This window comes from Physeter macrocephalus, chromosome 14 (assembly GCF_002837175.3).
Source record: "Physeter macrocephalus isolate SW-GA chromosome 14, ASM283717v5, whole genome shotgun sequence".
Taxonomy (NCBI): domain Eukaryota; kingdom Metazoa; phylum Chordata; class Mammalia; order Artiodactyla; family Physeteridae; genus Physeter; species Physeter macrocephalus.
Genome location: NC_041227.1, coordinates 17,551,947 through 17,572,632, shown reverse-complemented (window position 1 = coordinate 17,572,632; position 20,686 = coordinate 17,551,947). Strand labels below are relative to the sequence as shown.

At 40.3% G+C, this 20,686-nt stretch overlaps 1 protein-coding gene across 4 annotated transcripts in view; it reads right to left on the bottom strand.

Moving 5' to 3' along the window:
* ZHX3 (zinc fingers and homeoboxes 3) overlaps positions 1 to 20,686 on the bottom strand; it is a 115,030-nt gene that overhangs the window by 13,118 nt on the left and 81,226 nt on the right. Inside the window, exon 1 of one of the 4 annotated variants that reach the window (XM_007099943.4) lies at positions 16,091 to 16,111. The exons of the other annotated variants lie outside the window; for them this stretch is intronic. The gene's annotated coding sequence lies outside the window, so the exon portion shown is untranslated. Of the gene's footprint in view, positions 1 to 16,090; positions 16,112 to 20,686 lie in introns of those variants that run through there. 4 annotated transcript variants of the gene reach the window in all.

Here is a 20,686-nt window from a genome sequence, read left to right as displayed (position 1 = left end):
TTTTGTTGTGTGTTGATTTTGTGTCCTGTAACTTTGTTGAATTCCTTTGTTCTAACAGTAATTTTGGTGAAATCTTTAGGGTTTTCTATCTATATCATCATGTCCCCTGTGTACAGAGACAATTTTACTTTTTCCTTTCCAAGTCAGATGTCTCTGCTACGACTTCCAGTAGTTTAAAAGAGGTGGTAAGAGTGGGCATCCTTGCCTTGTTCCTAATCCTAGATGAAAAGCTTTCAGTTCTTCACCATTAAGAATGATGTTAGCTGTGGGCTTTTCATATATGGCCTTTATTATGCTGAGGTAATTACCTTCCATTCCTAGTTTGTTGAATGTTTTTATCATAAAGGATGTTAAATTTTATCAAGTGCTTTTTCTTCATCAGTTGAGATGATCACATGGTTTTTGTCCTTAGTTCTGTTAATGTTGTATATTACGTTGATTGATTTTCACATATCCTTACATTCCAGGAATAAACCCACCTGGTCATAGTATATAATCCTTTTAATATGCTGTTGAATTCAATTTGCTAGTATTTTGTTGAGCATTTTTATAACAACATTCATCAGGAATATTGGTCTGCAGTCTTTTTTTCTTGTAGTGTCTTTGTCTGGTTTTGGTTTCAGGTAATGCTGACCTCATGAGTTTGGAAGTGTTTCCTCCTCTTCAATTTTTGGAAGAGTTTGAGAAGGTTTGGTGTTAAAATTCATTCATTCATTTATTTTTTAATAAATTTATTTCATTTATTTTTTAATTTATTTATTTTTTTGGCTGCGTTGGGTCTTTGTTGCTATGCGCGGGCTTTCTCTAGTTGCGGCAAGTGGGGACTCTTCTTTGTTGCGATGCGTGGGCCTCTCATTGCAGTGTCTTCTCTTGTTGTGGAGCATGGGCTCTAAGCATGCAGGCTTCAGTAGTTGTGGCGTGCGGGATTCAGTAGTTGTGGCTTGCAGGCTCTAGAGCACAGGCTCAGTAGTTGTGGCGCACGGGCTTAGTTGCTCTGCAGCATGTGGGATCTTCCCGGACCAGGGCTTGAACCTGTGTCCCCTGCACTGGCAGGCGGATTCTTAACCACTGCGCCACCAGGGAAGTCCCATTCATTCATTTATTATTGAGGTACAGGTGAATTCAAATTTTTTAAATGTTTGGTAGAAATCTCCAGTGAAGCCATTTGGTCCTGGGCTTTTCTTTGTTAAAAGGTTTTTGATTACTGATTTAATCTCCTTACTAGTTATAAGTCTGGCCAGATTTTTTATTTCTTCATGATTCAGTCTTGGTAGGTTGTATGTATTGCGGAATTTTTTTTTTTTTTTTTTTTTTTTTGTGGTATACGGGCCTCTCACTGTTGTGGCCACTCTTGTTGTGGAGCACAAGCTCTGGACGCGCAGGCTCAGCGGCCATGGCTCACAGGCCTAGCCGCTCCGCAGCATGTGGGATCTTCCCAGACCGGGGCACGAACCCATGTCCCCTGCATCGGCAGGTGGACTCTCAACCACTGCGCCACCAGGGAAGCCCTGTATTGCGGAATTTATCCATTTCTTCTAGGTTATCCAATTTGTTGGCATATAATAGTCTCTTATGATCTTTTTTATTTTTGTGGCATCAGTTGTTCTGTCTCCTCTTTCATTTCTGATTTTTGTTATTGGGTCTTCTCTCTTTTTTTCTTAGTCTGGCTAAGCATCTGTGAATTTTGCCTGTCTTTTAAAAAAAAACTCAACTCTGTTTTGAATATTTCTACTGTTTTTTATTCTCTATTTTCCCTCTAATCTTTATTATTTCCTTCCTTCTGCCAGCTTTGGGTTTAGTTTGTTCTTCTTTTTCCAGTTCCTTGAGGTATAAAGTTAGTTGATTTGAGATCTTTCTTCTTTTTTTAATGAAAGTATTCACCGCTATAAATGTCCCTCTTTGTACTGCTTTGGCCGCATACCTAAGTTTTGGAATGTTGTGTTTTTGTTTTCATTTGTTTCAAGGTATTCTCTAACTTCCCTTGTGATTTCTTCCTTGACCCACTGGTTGTTCAAGATGTGTTGTTTAATTTCCTCATATTTGTGAATTTTTCAGCTTTCCTTCTGATATTGGTTCCTAGTTTCATTTCACTGTGGTTGAAAAAGATACTTGATACAATTTCAATCTTCTTAAATTTCTTAAGACTTGTTTTGTGTCCTATCATGTGATCTATCCTAGAAAATGTTCTCTGTGCACTTGAGAGGGTGTATATTCTGCTGCTGCTGGGTGGAGTGTTCTATATATGTCCATTAGGTGCAATTGTTCTTTAGTGTTATTCAAGTCTAAACGACCATCTTGAAAAGATTTAGCAAATGAAGGAAATAAAGGAAAAAAGAAGGAAATGTCCTTGGATGAAGGATTTCTCCCAGAAACCACAGCAAACATCATACCTAATAGTGAAACATTCAAGTCAGGAACAAGATAAGGATTCCCACTATTATCATTTGACACAGTAACAGGATGCTAGATGGTAAAAACTATTGAGACAAAGCAGTGTTACTTGCATATGAGGGGACTGTCTAGTAAGAAAACCCCCTGAAAATTGATTATAACTAATAAGAGAACTGACAGGATGATGAGATATATCTGCAACACACACATATCATTAAGTTTCCCATATGCCAAAAGTAATCAATTAGAGAAGGAAATGGAGGTGGGGAGAGAATGAGCCCATTCACATTAACAAGCAAATGTGGAAAAGACCTCAGAATAAACCTTATATCACCCTCACACCTGTCAAAATGGCTATCATCCAAAAGTCTACAAATAACAAATGCTGGTGAGAATGTGGAGAAAAGGGACCCTTGTACACTGTTGGTGGAAATGTAAATTGGTGTAGTCACTATGGAAAACAGTATGGAGGTTCCTCAAAAAACTAAAAATAGGGCTTCCCTGGTGGCGCAGTGGTTGACAACAGTGAGAGGCCCGCGTAACACACACACAAAAAAAAAACAAAACTAAAAATAGAACTACCATATGATCCAGCAATCTCACTCCTGGGCATATTATCTGGAAAAGATGAAAACTCAAATTTGAAAAGATACATCACCCCAATGTTCACAGCAGCACTATTTACAATAGTCAAGATATGGAAGCTACCTAAGTGTCCATGAACAGATGAATGAATAAAGAAGATGTAGTGTGTGTATGTGCATATATATATATATGTGTGTGTGTGTGTGTGTATACACACACACATATATATGTGATAGAATATTACTCAGCCATAAAAAAGAATGAAATTCTGCCATTTGCAACAACGTGGATAGACCTAGACAATGTTATGCTTAGTGAAATAAGTCAGACAGAGAACGACAAACACTCTATGTTGTCACTTATATGTGGAATCTAAAAGGTAAAACAATCAACTGTATATAACAAAACAGAAACAGACTTACAGATATAGAGAACAAACTAGTGGTTACCAGTAGGGAGAGGGAAGGGGGTAGGTAAGATAGGGGTATGGGATTAACAGATACAAACTACTATGTATAAAATAAACAACAAGGATATATTGTACAGCACAGGGAAATATAGCCATTATTTTGCAATAACTTTAAAAGAAGTATAATCTATAAAAATACTGAATCACTACATTGTATACCTGAAACTAATATAGTATTATAAATCAACTATACTCAATTTAAAATAAATTTTAAATAAACCTGATAAGATATGTGCAAAATCTATATGACAATAACTATAAAACTTTAATAAGAACAAAAAAGACTTAAATAAATAGAGAGTCACAGCATATTCCTAGAGGTAAAGATTTGGATTTATACAGATGTCAGTTCTCTCTAGATTAATCTCTAAATTCGGAAGAATTATAATCACATTCAAAATTCCATCCGGTAAAGCAAGTTTTATAAAATGTTAATGGTAAAATCTAGGTGGTGAGTATATGGATGTTCATTATAAAATTCTTTCAGTTTTTCTGTATGTTTGAAACTTTTTATTAAAAATATGTTGGGAGAAATGCATCATGATTTTTGATGAAATTTGACAAGCTGAATCTGAAATTCCTCTGGAAGGAAAAAAGTACAAAATAGCTTTAAAAGTTTTGAGACAGAACTATTTACCAGTTACATCAAAACATATTTTAAGGCTAGAATGATTAAAATAATGTATGATCAGCATAAGAATTGATAAATGGATGAATGGATCATTTAAATACATGGGATTTTCAGGCTATGAAAGCAGTGCTATTTTTAAATCAGTTGGGAAAGAGAGGCAAATGAGTAAGTATTAGGACAACTGAGTTCAACACATTATAAAGAACAATATTTTTCAAGCGAATTTAACAGAGAAATATAACAAGCAAAATTACAAACATACTAGAAAAAAAAAAAAAGAGAAGTTTTTAGTTGTGCGGAACATTTTAAAGTTCTTCCTATGCAAGATTCAAAACCTAGAAACCACAAAAGGTTGATTGATTTGACTACATAAATATTAAAAACTTTTGAATAGTAAAGGAAGCCATTCATAAGGGTTAAACACAAGTGATATACTGGGATAAATTTTATAAAGCACATTATAAATAATATTTACAATGTATAAGACAAAAATATAGAAAAAGTGGCAAAGAAAATGAACAAGCAAAATACACAAGCTATAAACTAGGAAAGATGCTCAACCTCACTAGTAATCAGGGAAATTGAAATTAAATAAAAAATGAGATTTTTTTTTCCCATTCTTCACAGATTGGCAAAAATTGGAAAGACAGACCATACAGTATTCATGCACCATTGGTGAGAGCATAAATTGGTGAAATTTTTATTAAGGTCAATCTAGTAACAGCCATCAAAATTTTAAAAGGCATATCCTTTTATCTAGCCATTTCACTTCTAAGAACCCACATAGTCTGATGAAGTACTAAAATACAGGTACATGATCACAACGATATCAATAAGGTCATTCACTGCATCATTTCTTAGCATTAAAAATGTCCATTAGTAAAGTAGTAATAAAACAAACAGAACATATGTACTAGGAAATGAAATGCAGCCACTGAAAAGGATTAAGACCTATGTGTACTGATGTAAACATATCTCCAAGACATATTTAAACAATAAAATATGTAAATATACTGCATAATAAAATACATGATTTCGTTGTATAATGAACAATCTATCTAGACTTGTATTTGTTTGAATATGAACAGAATTTAGAAGAACAAAGGCTAAATACTCTTCCATTAAACAATAATGACTTTATCAGGAAGGAGAAGAGCATTTACTTTTTTTTTTTTTAACTTTATGCCTTCTATATTGTTTGAATTTGTTACAATCACGTGTTGCTTTTAATTTTTAAGATAGCAGTAAGGATTAAAATAAAGAGAATGAATAGTGCCAGTGAGCAGTACACCCTGCAAATAGGGTAGCCAGCATACAAAATGGTTATGAATTGCTCATTTACAGCGGGAGGTTTCAATGTGACGTGAACCATTCTGTGCACAGGAGGTACAAGAGGGGGAACGGGGGAGGCATCCTGATACCCCAAGGGCTTGTCAAAATGGAGCCCTATTTTGTGCCACTATCTTATCATTTACTTAGCAAACTTGCCTTGCTGAAGTCATTCAACTGGAACAATAAATGGTAACTGCCATGGATTTCCCTGTACCAGAGAGGTGGAGGGAATCGGACCACTCACTGTTTTCAAGTATCATTTTCAAGTCATCAGTGGATTTGACCATTTTGTTGAACCCTTGCCATCCTGAAATCCGTACGGGCACAATTTGATTAGGCAGAATCCTTGGAAGTGCAGTTTTTACCCTTGAAAATAGCCCGAGTTACAAACATCCTAAAAATTACATATCGGTGTGAAGCCACACATAATAGCTGAAAAATTTAGTGAACCCTACACACTGGAAGTGTCAAAAAGTTGTATGGGGGCCAGATGTGCAAGAAAAGTGAAACAAAACACCCAGAAGGTTCTCGTGTGAATTCAGTCCGGGCTGTAAGTGACAGAACTTATAAGTACCTTTTAGAGTCGCTGTTTGGCATGAATCAAGTGATCCCAGTAGCAGCAGTGGCTGGTACTGTGAACCACTGCCATAAACTCTGAATTAAATCAATGGGTTCCATCTCCAGAGACTTCTGAAGTATAAGATAATACCACACAAAAGTGGATCAATTTGCACTAATGGCGCCACCGCTATGCTAGAAAATCTGAGAAATTTCCATGCCAACCAGGAAACTGGATTTACTTCAATTCTCTCTCTCAAAGTGCTTCATAGCCTGCAAAGCGCTTTCATCTCTCTCAATTCATCCCAGTAGCCTCCGGAGTTGGTTATTACTGCCCCTGTGCCCATAGCACCGAGGAGCTATTGAGCAAGAAAGGGGAGGTGACAGGACCGAAGTCACACGCAGATTCGTATGTGAGCCTGATGTTCTAACTCCTATGTTCTTTTTTAGGCCACATTCACTCTGAATACCAACTGAATAATAAACCCACTACCTTTAATTATTTTTTACATTAGTTACATTATTAACTGCATAATTTGGGGCCTTCTTACAGAGGGCTCAAAGATTTTTACAAGCTGAGTTTGTCGAGTGTTGTTATTTTTAAAGATTAAAATGACTTGACAGGGCTATCATGATCCTTAATATGTATAACATTTTTAGACTGACAGAAGAGGGGAGGGATTACTTACTCTCGAGTATGACTAGAGAACTCTGTTACAGTGGGGCTAAGTGATTAGACGAAGGTTAGTCAGCGGGAACCTACAACAAAAAGAACACAAGGGAGACCATCCATCCTCAGGAATGTATATGGGCAGGACCTTGGCAGCCCAGCAGATCTGCTGGCTGGAATTGTCAGATTTCTGCTGAAACAAAGAAAGGAGTTACAAAGAACTGAAGTCTGTCTCTGAGCCCAAGGCCTCCAGTGTCAAAGCCAGGTCAAGCCCAGAGCTGGCCTCATTTTGCTCTCTGGATACTTACAGGTCACAACACTTCCTGCATTTAGTAATCACCATCCAGCGGAGGGCTCAGGGCCAGAGCTCTCTACTTATTTGTCCCCCTCAAACAATTCTTGTTTCTGTCACCAACAGAAATAGCCTGCTCCCGTCAGATGTTATCACCTCTATAGTGAACAGTAATTCACTCTTTCTCAAGCTCAGAGAGGCGATGATGATAAAAAATACAGTGGCCTCAGAATTAAAGGGACTTTAGAGACCACACATTTCAATCGCTCTTCTTTGCATGAATCATCTTGAAAGTATCACTACTGTGGTTAGAATGGCTAACCACGCAGTCCTTCAAGGTGGTTAGGCTGGCCTATGCTTGACTATCTCCAGAGACAGGAGGTCAGCACCTCCTAGGCTTGAAAAGATGTTGGAAATGGCTCCTTGTAGTCAGCACCCCCAAATTACCTTCCTGTGTGGTTTACTCACTAAACTTAATTATTCACTCAAAAATACTTGAGGACTTACTATGTACTAGGCACTGGGTATGCAAGGATTTTTTAAAAGATGCCACCCCTGTACTGAAGAAGCTTATCATTTATTGTAGTTATTAGGCTATTCATCTGTAATCTGGGGCTTACTTTCCTTCTGCACACAGTGGATTTCCCTGTCCACCTGCAGTTGGGTGTAAACAGTGAAATGTAAGCAAATGTGTCATCTCTAGGGGAAAGCATCAAGAGAAAGTACATGCTTTGCTTCACTGTTTACTCTCTGGCCCGGCAATTGGCAATGTTTCAGATCATGGTTACTGTTAGCCTGGGTTAGGGAGAACAAAAGCTGACCTGCAATGTACACATAATGTGAGCAAGAAACAACCTTTGTCGTTTTAAGCCACTGCAGTTTTTGGAGTTGCTTGTTACTACAGCATAATCCAACCCATCCTGATGGATACACAGTATAAGGGAAGCCAGACAAATAAATCAACAAAAATCAAATGACAAGCCGAGTGTTGCAGTGGAGGCATCGCAAGATTCAGTGAGGGTGTAGGAAAAGATTTACCACCACCTAAGTTTTCCGGAGGAGTTGGGTAAGGCTTCACAGAAGGGGCAACCTTTGAAATAGACACTGGAGGATGAGTAGATACTGCCAAGCAGACATGTTGAGAAAAAGGTGTTCTAGACAGAGGAACTCTTTATGCAAAGCCACGGAGCAAAGAGGGGACATGGTTGGAGAGCTACCAAGGAGTTCGGTTTTGCTGGCATATGAGTCTCAATGTGGTGGATTTCCCATGAAGCTAAAGAAGCTGAAGCTTCAGGGACCCTCACTTAATGGGCACTTTCCAAGGAATGTATCTATATTTTTATAAATTTATGCTTATATTCTAGACACTCCCCCCCCCCCTCAGGAGACCCTCCCTCCTAATGTTCAGGTTCCACCAAAGCTGGGTCTGCTTCTGATGGGGTAGAGGGGAGTAGGAGATGACAACAGGTCTACAGAGAAGATCTGAAGACCTATTAATCTTCCACATGACACCTTTTTCAACATTTGAAAAACGGAATCATGTTCCCTAAGAGTCTTTTACCCCCCAAGCCAGTCATTCTCATTCCTGCACTTGGGGTCATGGGTTGGAATGTCTGGCATCATCTCAATTGCTCTTCTCTGAATGTGCTCCTATTTGTCTAGAGCCCTCTTAAGAGTGGCACCTGAATCCAAATCGAATTCTCCAGATGGAGTCTGAATGTATTTATCACTTTTCTTAATGGAGTTTCATGCATCATACTTAATCCTTCCATAAAAGTTGTTACCCAGTGATGCCAGGTTATTTACACTGTGAAATTCCCCAGAAAAATATAAGCATTGCTCTTGGATTTAATTCACCCCCAATACCAGTACCAAAATACAACACTTGATTGTTTCTCTTTAGGTTTGGCAGACTGTGAAGAACAAGTTTGATAGAGAAAAGAAAGAAAGTTAATTCATTTAACAAATGTTTACTAAGCACCTACCCCATGCCAGGCACTGTCCTAGATGCTAGAATATGGGTAAGGCAAAAAAGAGACATAAAATTCTCTGCCGTCCTGGAGTTTACATTCTAGTTTAGGGGACAGACAATAAACCAAATAGATAAGTGAAATTGTGTGTTAAAGAGGAGTTAAGTACAATGGAGAAAAATAAAGCAGGGAAGGGGGACAAGGAATGTGGTATGTGGGGAGGGGATGAGGTGGCAAAGTTAAATATAGTGGCTGGAATGGCTTTGCTGAGAACATGACATTGGAGCAGGGACTCAGAGGTGAGGAAGTGAGCCATCTGGAGTTGAAGAGTGTCCCAGGTACAGGCACAAGCTGGTGCAAGGACCTTGAGGTGGGAATGTGTCTGGTTTGTTCAAAGAACAGCAAGGAGGCCAGTACAGCTGAGTGGGAGTAGTCAAGAGAGAGCAGGAGAAGACAGGGTCAAAGAGGTGAGGAGGCAGACTGTGCAGGGCCATTGTGACGACTTGGGTTTCTCTGAGATGGGCAGTGCCCTGGCGGGGCTTGGAGCAGAGGGCTGATGTGATCTGACTTGTGTCCCACAGGACGCATCTGCTGGTCGTGTTGAGAACAGACCGCAGGAAGAGCAAGAGGAGAAGCAGAAACCTGTTGGGAGGGTGTGGCAGCAATCCAGGCAGGAGATGACAACAGCCTGGACCAGGACAGGAGAGACAGAGGTAAAGAGAGATGTCTGGATGCTGGACACATTCTGAAAGTAGAGCTGACAAGATTTCCTAAGGATGGAGCATGTGAACATCGCATCCACAGGAATCAAGGATGACTCTGAGGTTTTTGACCTAAGCAACTGGAGGGTGGTGCTGCCATCAACCAAGATAGGTTTGAACCTGGGAAGCTTACTATCAAAAGCCAAAGCAAATGCGTACTGAGACTGGAAGGTCCCTTTCTAGGTGGAAAACTGGACTGGGCTGGTTTGGACATAAGAATTTCAGAGAACTAATGGGTCAGGCTGCTAATGAGCAGGGAGGCTGTGCAAGGCCAGCGTCTCAGTGAAAACTCTGGTGTCTGCCGAAACCTGCTCGAACCCACAGAGAAACTATGGGAAGCAGGGTGGGGGCTGGAGGGTGAGGAGGTGGGGACAGGGGGAAGTTGGGGACAAACCGAGGCTACTTTGAAAACCAACTAGTCAGAACCGGCACCTTTCAAAGTTAATCATGTTACAGGGAAATGTACTTGAATCCCCAGTGCTGTTCCAAGTACAAAAGTAAATTACTTTATTAAATTTAAAACTAAAAATTCAAGAGAGCAAAATAGGAAATGGTTTGTTCTGGATATGGTTTTACTTCTGAATTGCACTGGTTTTGTTTTAACTGAATTTCTCCAGCGTGGGTCAGAGACTTTACAGGCTAGATAGCTTGCAGGCCAGTGGGCACGCCTGAGCCTCTCAGGAACATTCATCTAAAGCGAACTCTCTGGCTCTCCCCCCTGGGGGCTCTGTTCTCCTCTCCCCTCCCAGGCTCAGCCTGCACCGTGGACCTTCTTCAGTGGCCCCACTACAAAGCCCAGCAAGAGCTCACACACAAGAAAAGATGCTCCACTGCACTCAGAGTATGAGAAATACTAATTAAAACCACTCTGATTCTCCTTTCACTTACTTTGGAAAAGCTCAAAACATGTGACAATGTACTGAGTTGGCAGGAGAGTGAGGAAATTAGGCGCTCTCACACACGGCTTGTGGGAGTGAGAAGTGGTAAACCCTCTACCGAGAATATGTAACAATAGCTAACAAAATTACAAACGCTCACTCGCTTTGATTCAGCAAGTTTGCTTCTAGGAACATAGCCTACAGATGTGCTTGTCCATGAGCGCAGTGTTGTAGGTATAAGGTGGTCCACTGTCAACCCCATAGTAACAAAGAGCTGGAAATAACTTAACTGTCCCACAAATAGGGGAAGGGAAATAACATGCACCCGTGAAAAAGAGTGGGGCACACTTTTTACACTGCTATGGATTAAGCTTCAAGATGTCTTTTTTTTTTTTTAATTTTTATTGGGGTATAGTTGATTTACAATGTTCTGTTAGTTTCAGGTGTACAGCAAAGTGAATCAGTTATACACACATATATATATATATATATATATATATCTCCACTCTTTTTTTTTTTTTTTAGATTCTCTTCCCATTTAGGCCATTACAGCTTATTGAGTAGAGTTCCCTGTGCTTTACAGCAGGTTCTTATTATTCGTATTAGTTATCTATTTTATACATAGTAGTGTGAAGATGTCCTGACATATGTTGTCTTTTAAAAAGCACAGTATGGAAGAAAAAACATACATGTGCTTATGTATACACGCACTTCAAATCTCTCCAGACCAAGACATGAGAAACTAGTAACAGCGGCTGCCTCTGGGGAGGGGGATGGGCTGACAGGGAAGCTTTTCCCTGTGAACCGTTTTAAATGCCAAACAATGTGAAGGTGCTAGATATTCAAAACAAAAGATTAAAATGTGAATAAATATATACATGGAAAAATGTTAGCCCCTTTCCTAAAGTATGTGAGTTGTTACAAACAGCAACAAGTGAAGCAATGAGTGGCTGCTGGGGCTGGGCAGAGGGCCTTGAAGAATATGTGACTGGGGCCCAACACCATGTAGAGCTCCTCCATAGTTCAAACTTCTAATCAATACAGATGGGCTTGTGTTTAACTTCTGTAGTGGTGCGCAAGGGCACATCACCTATAGCTAAATAGAATACCTGCAGCTAAATATATTCCGCCTGCCTCAGCCTAAAGCCATGGTTGTAAAGTGACTTCTAAGCATCCAAGATGGAGGAATGGGACAGTACATGCAGAGCAACCTCTTTCCCAATCAAAAAATCCTACAGCAACCTGTTATCCAGTCTCCATTTGAGTACCACCATGGTCTGAGAGCTCATTATCACTTACAACAATTTATTAAAAGCTCTTTTCTTAGTTGGACCTGATTCCCAGGTTTTAGATTTGTCTTTTGAACAGACACAGAACAAGTCAACACTTTTCACTATGTGAGCAGTCAACTCTCTCTATACATCAGCCTTTCACGCAGTTGAAGGTCGTCATTTCATCCTTTAGTATTCACCTCTGCAGTGTAAGCATCCCGAATTCAACCCACTCTCTAGTGACCTGCTTTTTGAACACTCTCTATTTTGTCTATGTCTCTCTCAAAATGTGGCAATTAGAACCAAACAAGCATTCAAGATTTAGCCCAGACAGAAGAGAATTAAACCAGGCAGTGTTTTAATCATTCTACTACCACTGCTAATACTACCAGAAATCTATCCAGGGAGAAGTTCTATTTTCTTTTTCTCCCCACACAAATGAGGGATCTGAGGCCCAGAGAGGTGAGGTGACCCAGTGGGACAAGGGAACACCGGTGGAATTTGATGGGACTGGGATTCTTTCATCACGAGGCCATTGGAGTACACATTTTACAATTCTGATAGAGCAGTTAGTTCTCTGCTTTCTTCCCCTTTGAATTCTACCTTCTCGTCTTTTTTTCTTTCCTTCCAGTTTTACTGAGATATAATTGACATACAGCACTTCATAAGTTTAAAGTGTACAGCCTAATGATTTGACTTCCCTACAGCATGAAATGCTGACCACAATAAGTTTAGTGAACATTCATCATCTCAGACAGATACAACATTAAAGAAAAAGAAATTTAAAAAAAATTTTTTCCCTTGTGATGAGAACTCTTAGCATTACTCTCTTAACAGACTTCCTATATAACATACAGCAGTGTTCACTGTATTTATCATGTTGTACATGACATCCCTAGTACTTATTTATCTCCTAACTGGAAGCCTGTCCCTTTTGACTGCCTTCATCCTATTCCCCCTCCTCTCACATACCCACCTTCTCGTCTTGAGGGAATGTTTCGGTTTCTTGTCTTCGTTATAGCCATGCCACATGGATCACAGCTCTGTGACCAATGAGGCTCCTGTGGGCTCCAGAGGGCCTGGGTGGGGATGGCATCTGGGGCCCCTCCATGCCTCTAACACCTCTCTCCCCAGGGATAACAGCCCTTGCGAGATCTTCTCTGAAAACCCTCTTTAAACATCTAAGTCAGCCCAACCTCCACCCTGAACAGTCTTCTAGCACAGCACCCTCTTTCATAACACTTATCAAAATTTGTCATTGGCTCCTTATTCACATCTTTTCCTGCTTATTGTCTCTCACAGTTGGCTGTAAGCTCGATAAAGTCGGGGCCTAAACCCCCAGTGTCCTCAGCATCCAGCTCAGTGCCTGGCACACAGTAATGATTTTCAGTGAGTGAATGGATGAATAAATGGGAGCTGAGAACGGGGTTAACAACTCTAATACCAGACAGAGCTGGGTTTGTGTCCCAGAGACCTGCCACTGTGAATTGTGTACTCCTGGGCAAATGACTCAATTCCTCACTGGTAAAATGGAGACAATGACGCCTACCTCACAGAGCTGACATGATATTCAGTGAATTGATGAGTGCACATAAGCATTTAGCGTGCCGCCTCGTTCACAGTAAGCACTCAGTAAATCACAGTTACTGCAGCAATTGCGGCTGCCCTAATTCTACCAACTTCCACTCAGAGGCTGGCCACTGGAGGATGACAATTAACTGGAATAGCAAAAGGTACATCCTCTCTTTTATCCTGTTTGCTTTTTTTAAAAGTTGTGTTAAAAAAACACATAACACAAAATACACCAGCTTAATACTTTTAAGTGTACACTAGGATTAACTAGACCCACGCTGTTGAACAACACATCTCCAGCACTCTTTTCATCTTGCAAAACTGAAACTCTATATCCAGGGAACAACAATGGGTCCCCTTTCCCCTTCCCCAAGCCCCTGGCAGCGACCATTCTATTTTCTAAGAGTCTGCCTACTTGAGATGTGGAGCTGTGCAGTATTTGTGTTTTGTGCCTGGCTTATTTTACTTAGCATTACAGCCTCAAGGTTCACCCAGGTTGTACTATGTGACAGGATGCCCTTCCCTTTTTAAGGCCGAATATTTCATTGTATGTGTAGACCATGTTTTTATCCATTTATCTGTTGACAGACATTTGGGTTGCTTCTACCTTCGGCTAGTGTGAAAATGTTGCTTCATATAAACAAGTGTGTGCAGATCTGTGAGATGCTGCTTTCGATACTTTTGGATAGAGATCACTTTTTTTTTTTTTTTAAACTCTCCACAATCCAGTCATGCCAGTGGAGCGGCAACAGTCACAGAGGTCATACCTGCCCTCACCTTTCTGCTCCTGTCACCAAGTTATCTCTGTCCCAAGCTCACTCCCTAGTCCTTTCTGATGTCCTCCAGGTTCCACTATTTTTAAGTGAATTCCATAGGTCAAAATTTGAATTTATATCTTTGTCAAGAAGAGAGGGAAGCTATTAAGCCTCTCCTTCTCCCCTCTGTTGCAAAATCTCCAGGTCCCTTGTCTGGAGTAGGGCCCTGCCCCAGGCCTAAGCAGGACGGAGCTGCAAGAGGCCAGGGCCCAGGCCCCTGGAACAGTGCAGGGCTGTGGCATAACCTCAGTTGGTCCAGTACAGTTTTAATAATGTTCAGTTTATGAGTAATTTTTCTCCCCTGCGCCATGCGGGATCTTAGTTCCCCAACCAGGGATCGAACCCGGACACCGGCAGTGAAAGCGCCGAGCCCTAACCGCTGAACTGCCAGGGAATTCCCGTTGAGTAATGTTTTGAATGCTGCTATTATCTCATCAGAAAGTTATTCGTTTCCCTTGACAGGTAAGATTAAATAACATTCACTGGGTTTAACAGCCTTGTGACAGAGCCAGGGTATTTGTATGCAAACCCACTTCCAATCTTATGATGTCCAACCAAAGGGTCCAACTGGATGTGATCAACAAAGTTCCATATTTTTCTCATAACTCTTCAGGATCACTTTCACATTATTGTCCTGAGGAGCAACAGAACAGAGGTGTTGAGAGCCAGATGGAAGACACATTAGGAGCCTTCTGGGGGCACGTGGCTCTGTTTTGAGGAACCGTAGGGTGCCAAGGTCACCCAGGGGTAAGGAGGAGCAGGAGGTCTCAGCACCCACGCCTTCTCTAGTCTATAAAGCAGTAATAAGAGGGGCCATGATTGTGCAAAATATAAAATTCCCACAACTATTTATTCACAAACATCGTCAAACCAGGAATAAAGTACACTCATCTCCCCATTCCCATCTCAGCCCTCTTCCTACGAAACGTGAGTGGGTGCGTGCACACACACACTCACCACTGGTACACTCAGGAGAGTGTTTGAGGAGGTGTAACTTCTGCTGCAAACTAGTAAACATATTTATTTTCTTGCCATGAGATTTCAGGAACCTAAATCAAAAGTTTCTAAGAACTTCTCTTGATGGTGTATATGAGAACTGCTGTGATGTGCCTGCCATCATCTATTTGCTTATCTGTTTTTAAACGAAAGGCTGCTTTAATATTACACGGTGGTGGTATTTCTATGATAATCCTGGACAACAAAAGTTCATCTGACTTTACTTAAAATATGACTTAACTCTCATAAGAACAGAGGTCATCCCCTTAACTGGCCCTCGCCCACGCCTCCCCCCACAGCCAGCTCCCACTGTCACACTTCCTCAATTTCCTCGCTCAGTCAGTCCTTGGCACACTGCAGGCTCCATTCCCTCCTATTCTGCCCAAACTACTTGTACTAAGGTCACCAGTCAAGTGGCTCTTTCTGACTCCCGGGTGGCGAGTCTCAAAGTCATTCAGGACCTAAAGGAGGTTAACACCCACACCTTGAAAAGCTCTCCACAAGGGAGCAAACTCACCCCTGCCTAGGGCTTTGCAATCTCCCGTACCCAAGAGACTTCCAAATTGCCCTTGCCAGCCATAAAGTACTTGTCAAGCTCCAAATCTATCACTTCCAACTGCCATTGGTTCTTGTAGGTTTTTTAAAACTAGACACAGTTTCTACCTCCCCTTACCTTGGCATTCACCCCTCAAAACAGAACAAAACAAGCAAAACAAAAAAATTCAGTCACCATGTTCTACTGCCTAGATCTTCATCTCACGTCCCATCATCCATCCAGATTTCCAAGCACGAGATCTGATCTCCAAATCACTCCTGTATACTTTATGCAGTCCTCTCCCATCTTCCCCTTATCCGGCTGCCATCAAATCTTATACATGGAAGAATGTTTCAAATCCAACCTGTCTCCATTCCTCCAAGACACAGCCCAGTGGTTACGTGCATTTATATCCTGGTTTATGTCTTGATTCTGCCTCCTGTGAGCTTGGGTACCCTGGACAAGGTGCTCGTGCCTCCTCTGTCTCCATTCCTCCTCTGCAAGTGGAAATAACAGTCTCAGTCTTTCAGAGTTGTTACAAAAATGAAGATCTGGGTATAACGGGTACAACACCACGCGTTGACACCTAGCAAGTGCACCATAAACGATGGCTACTGGCATCATCCTCGTGTCTTCTACCCTAATTCAGTCCCTCGTCTGCTCTGACCTGGAGTCCTAGAACAACCCCCTTCAGCTTCCCAGCCCTTAGCTCTTTCCCCCTTCAGTCCACTTCTAACGTTGCCACCAGGCTCAACATCTGAAAACACAAATCTGTTCATGTCACTCCTTGGTTTCAAGAATTTCTGTAGGCCTCTTACTTCCAATTAGAAGATTCTACACGTATATTGTTTGATACTTTAGCCACCAGCCACATGTGGCTATTCAGCACTTCAATTGTGGTGTGTCCAAATTGAGATGTACTATAAGGGTAAAATACACGCTGGATTTGAAGATTTAGTATGAAAAGGAATGTAAAATAACTCACTAATAATTTTCTTTAGTAGAACAGAGTTCTTCGTTTAAAGCAGACAGAACAAATGCCAATTTAGTACCTTTTAAATTACCTTTTTATATCATCATGCTTACATTTTTTGGTAGTTTCTTATTTTTCTTAGTCCCTTACTCATGTCTCCTTTTTCTCTTTTTCCATCTGAAATGTCTATGGTCTCAGAAGTAATTACATCTTTTTTAGAAGGAGAGGGATTTTTAAAAAATATTGTGGTAAAATAATGTAAAAAAAAGTACATATTTACATATAATACAAAATTTATGTTACACGTAACATAAAATCTTAACCATTTTTAAGTACACAATTCAGGGGCATTAAGTACATTCACACTGTTGTGTAACCATCATCAACACCATCCAGCTTCAGAATTCTTTTTATCTTGCAAAACAGAAACTCTGTCCCCACTAAACAGTAACTCCTAATTCCCTCCCCTTTAGTCCCTGGAAACCACCCTTCTGCTTTCTATCTCTATGAATTTGACTACTCTGGGTACCTCATATAAGTGGAATCACATGGTATTTGTCCTTTTGTGACTGGCTTATTTCACTTAGCAGGACGTCTTCAAGGTTCATCCATGTTGTAGCATGTGTCAGAATTTCCTTCCTTTGTAAGACTGAATAATATTCCCTTGTATGTATATAACACATTTCATTTCTCCATTCATCCTTCAGTGAACACTTGAGTTGCTTCCATCTTTTGGCTATTGTAAATAATGCTGCTATGAACATGGGTGTACAAATATCTCTTTGGGTCCTTGCTTTCAATATTTTTGGGGTATATACCCAGAAGTAGACTTACTAGATCGAATGGTAATTATATGTTCAACTATTTGAGTAACTTTCATATTGTTTTCCATAGTAGCTGCCCCATTTTATATTTCTACCACAGTGACGAGAGTTCTAATTACTCTACATCCATGCCAATATTTGTTATTTTCTGGGTTTTTTGATAGTGGCCATCCTAAGAGGTGTGAGATGGTATGTTACTGTGGTTTTGATTTGCATTTCCCTAATGATTAGTGATGTTGAACACCTTTTCAGGTGCTTGTTAGTCATTTGTATAACTTCTTTGGAGAAGTGTCTATTCAAGTCCTCCGCCCATTTTAAAATCAGGTTGTGCTTTTGTTGTCGTTGAGTTGCAGGAGTTCTTTATATATTCTGGATATTAACCCCTTATTAAATATATGATTTGCAAATATTTTCTTCCATTCCACAGGCTGGGCTCCCACTCTGTTGAATGTGCCCTTTGAAGCACAGAAGTTTTTAATTGTGATGTAGTACAATTCATCTATTTTTTTCTTTTGTTGCCTATGCTTTTGGTATTATGTCCAAGAAATCACTGCTAAATCCAATGTCATAAAGCTTTTCCCCTATGTTTTCTTCTAAGAGTCTCATAGTTTTAGGTCTTCAAATTAGGCCTTTGATCCATTTTTAATTAATTTTTGTATATGGTATAAAGGTAAAGGTCCAACATCACTCTTTTACATGTGAACATCCAGTTTTTCCAGCATCATTTGTTGAAAAGACTGTCCTTTTCCCATTTAATGGTTTTGGCACTCTTGTCAAAATCATTTTACTTCATGTGAGGGTTTATTTCTGCGCTTTCTATTCTCTTCCAATGGTCTGTATGTCTTTGTTAATAATTTTTAATACTAGGTACATGTTGAAACAATATTTTTGATATATTGGGTTAAATATAGTCTTAAAATTAATTTTATCTGTTTCTTTTCACTTTTTCAATGTGGTTCCTAAAACATTTTAAATCACACATGTGGCTCGCATTATATTTCTATTAGACAGTGCTGCTCTAGATGCTCTGAACTCAGGCCACCAGGCAACAGCTGACGCCGGGGGATTCAATGACAGTCTGCAAACTCCCTTCCTTTTGTGTTTATCATTACAGTGCTTAGGGAGCAGGAGAGAAGTGTGGTTGAGAAGTGAGATTTTTGAATCAGGGAAGCTCAGGCTTCAGTCTTCAAGACCTGCTCTGTCCAATACAACAGCCACTAGCCACATATGCCCACTGAGTACTTGAAATGTGGCTGGTGCAAATGGAGATGCACTGGAAGTGTAAAATTCAGACTAGATTTCAAAGACTCGGTACCAAAATAAGTGATGTAAGATATCTCATTAATGACCTTTATATTCATTACATGTTGAAATTTTAATACTTTGATAGTTGGGTTAAATAAAATATATTGTTAAAATAAACTCCAGTTGTTTGTTCATTAATTTTTAATAGTTTTTTAAGAGCAGTTTTAGGTTCACAGAAAAACCTTGTGGCAGGTATAGAGACGTCCCGTACACCCCCGGTTCCCACACATGCGCAGCCCCACCCATCGTCAACACCCCCACCAGGTGGTACCTTTGTTACAACTGATGAACGTACAAGGACACATCATTATCAGCCAAAGTCCACAGCTTACATCACAGTTCACTCTTGATGTTGTACATTCTATGGGTCTGAACAAATTTATAACAACATGTATCTACCATTACAGGACCCTATAGAAGAGTTTTACTGCCCTAAAAATCCTCTGTGCTCTACCTATTTATCCCTCCGTCCCCCAAACCCCTGGCAACCACTGATCTTTTTACTATCTCCACAGTTTTGCTTTTTCCAGAATGTCATATAGTTGGAATCATATACCATGTAGCCTTTTCGGATGGGCTTCTTTCACCTAATAATATGCATTTAAGGTTCCTCCATGTCTTTTCAAGGCTTGATGGCTCATGTCTTCTTTATTTTTTAAAATGTTCCTCCTAGAATTTTAGAATGACTTAGGCAGCTCACGTTACATTACATTTCTGCTGGATACTTGTTGGCTTGGCACGGGCAGTTTTTCAGAGGCTGGCATCTCCCTGCCTCTCCAGCCACTCAGGTTCATGGCTGGGTGTCCCGAGCTCCCTGCCCCATGACATGCCAGCCTCCCCGCCTTCACATGTACTAGAGTCTCCTCACTAGACTTTACCTTCCTTTTCCCTGAAGACTAATTCATATTCAGACCCAGTTCAAATATGACATGTTCAGTGAAGCCTTTCTAAACTTCCACTGCACCTAAGTCACCTTTTAGAGCACTTTGCACTTTATACTGTAAATTTTTTTTTTTTTGGCTGTGCCACATGGCTTGTGGGATCTTTGACTGACTTTCCCTTTAGATTTGAACTCCTTGAAGTTAGGGACCATGTTTTGTTCATCTTTGGGTCCTCGAACCTAGCACAGAGCCTGACACTCAGTAGGCATTCACAGATGTTGAATGACTAAATGAAGAAAACACTACAAAATTCAGATTATCCTCCAGTAAGAGACAAGATATCCACTTAAACATCAGACAGCTCAGACAAGTATCTTAAATGCAACAAACCAGGCTGCAAAAGTATATCAACCAACAGTTAAAACTATTCACAAGTTAACATTTGTTTTTTAAGTCAAATCAACACCGTAATAACATTTATAAAGCGTGTCACAATTGAGAGATGGTAAACCAGTCCCTAATGGTGAGTGGATTATGACTGGCTTGGAAATGGGGGGGACTAGCTATGGAAACTGAATGGTTAAAACCACATTCCATATCCATTAGCTGACAGCCCAGACCCCACCAGAATAGAGGCCCTGAAACTGAGCCTTTGATGTAGTTTCCAAAGAAAGCCACCAAGATGATTAAAGGGTTGGAAAATGAGATTTATGGGGAATGGCCACAGGAACAGAGACAGTTTTGCCCAGACAAGAGAAAAGGCCAAAGGGTGACTTAATAACCATCTTCAATCATTGTTACTACACAGATGATGGTGACCAGATGGTCTCCATTTCCACCAAAGAAAGAATACTGAAAATGGACTTAAGCTGAAGCATAAGAAAAGCTGTCTAGTTTTAAAGAAAGAACTTAACGGCTAAGAACTAGCTTACAGCAAAGCAGACCCCGGGAGTACTATAGTCTTTATTATGCTAAGA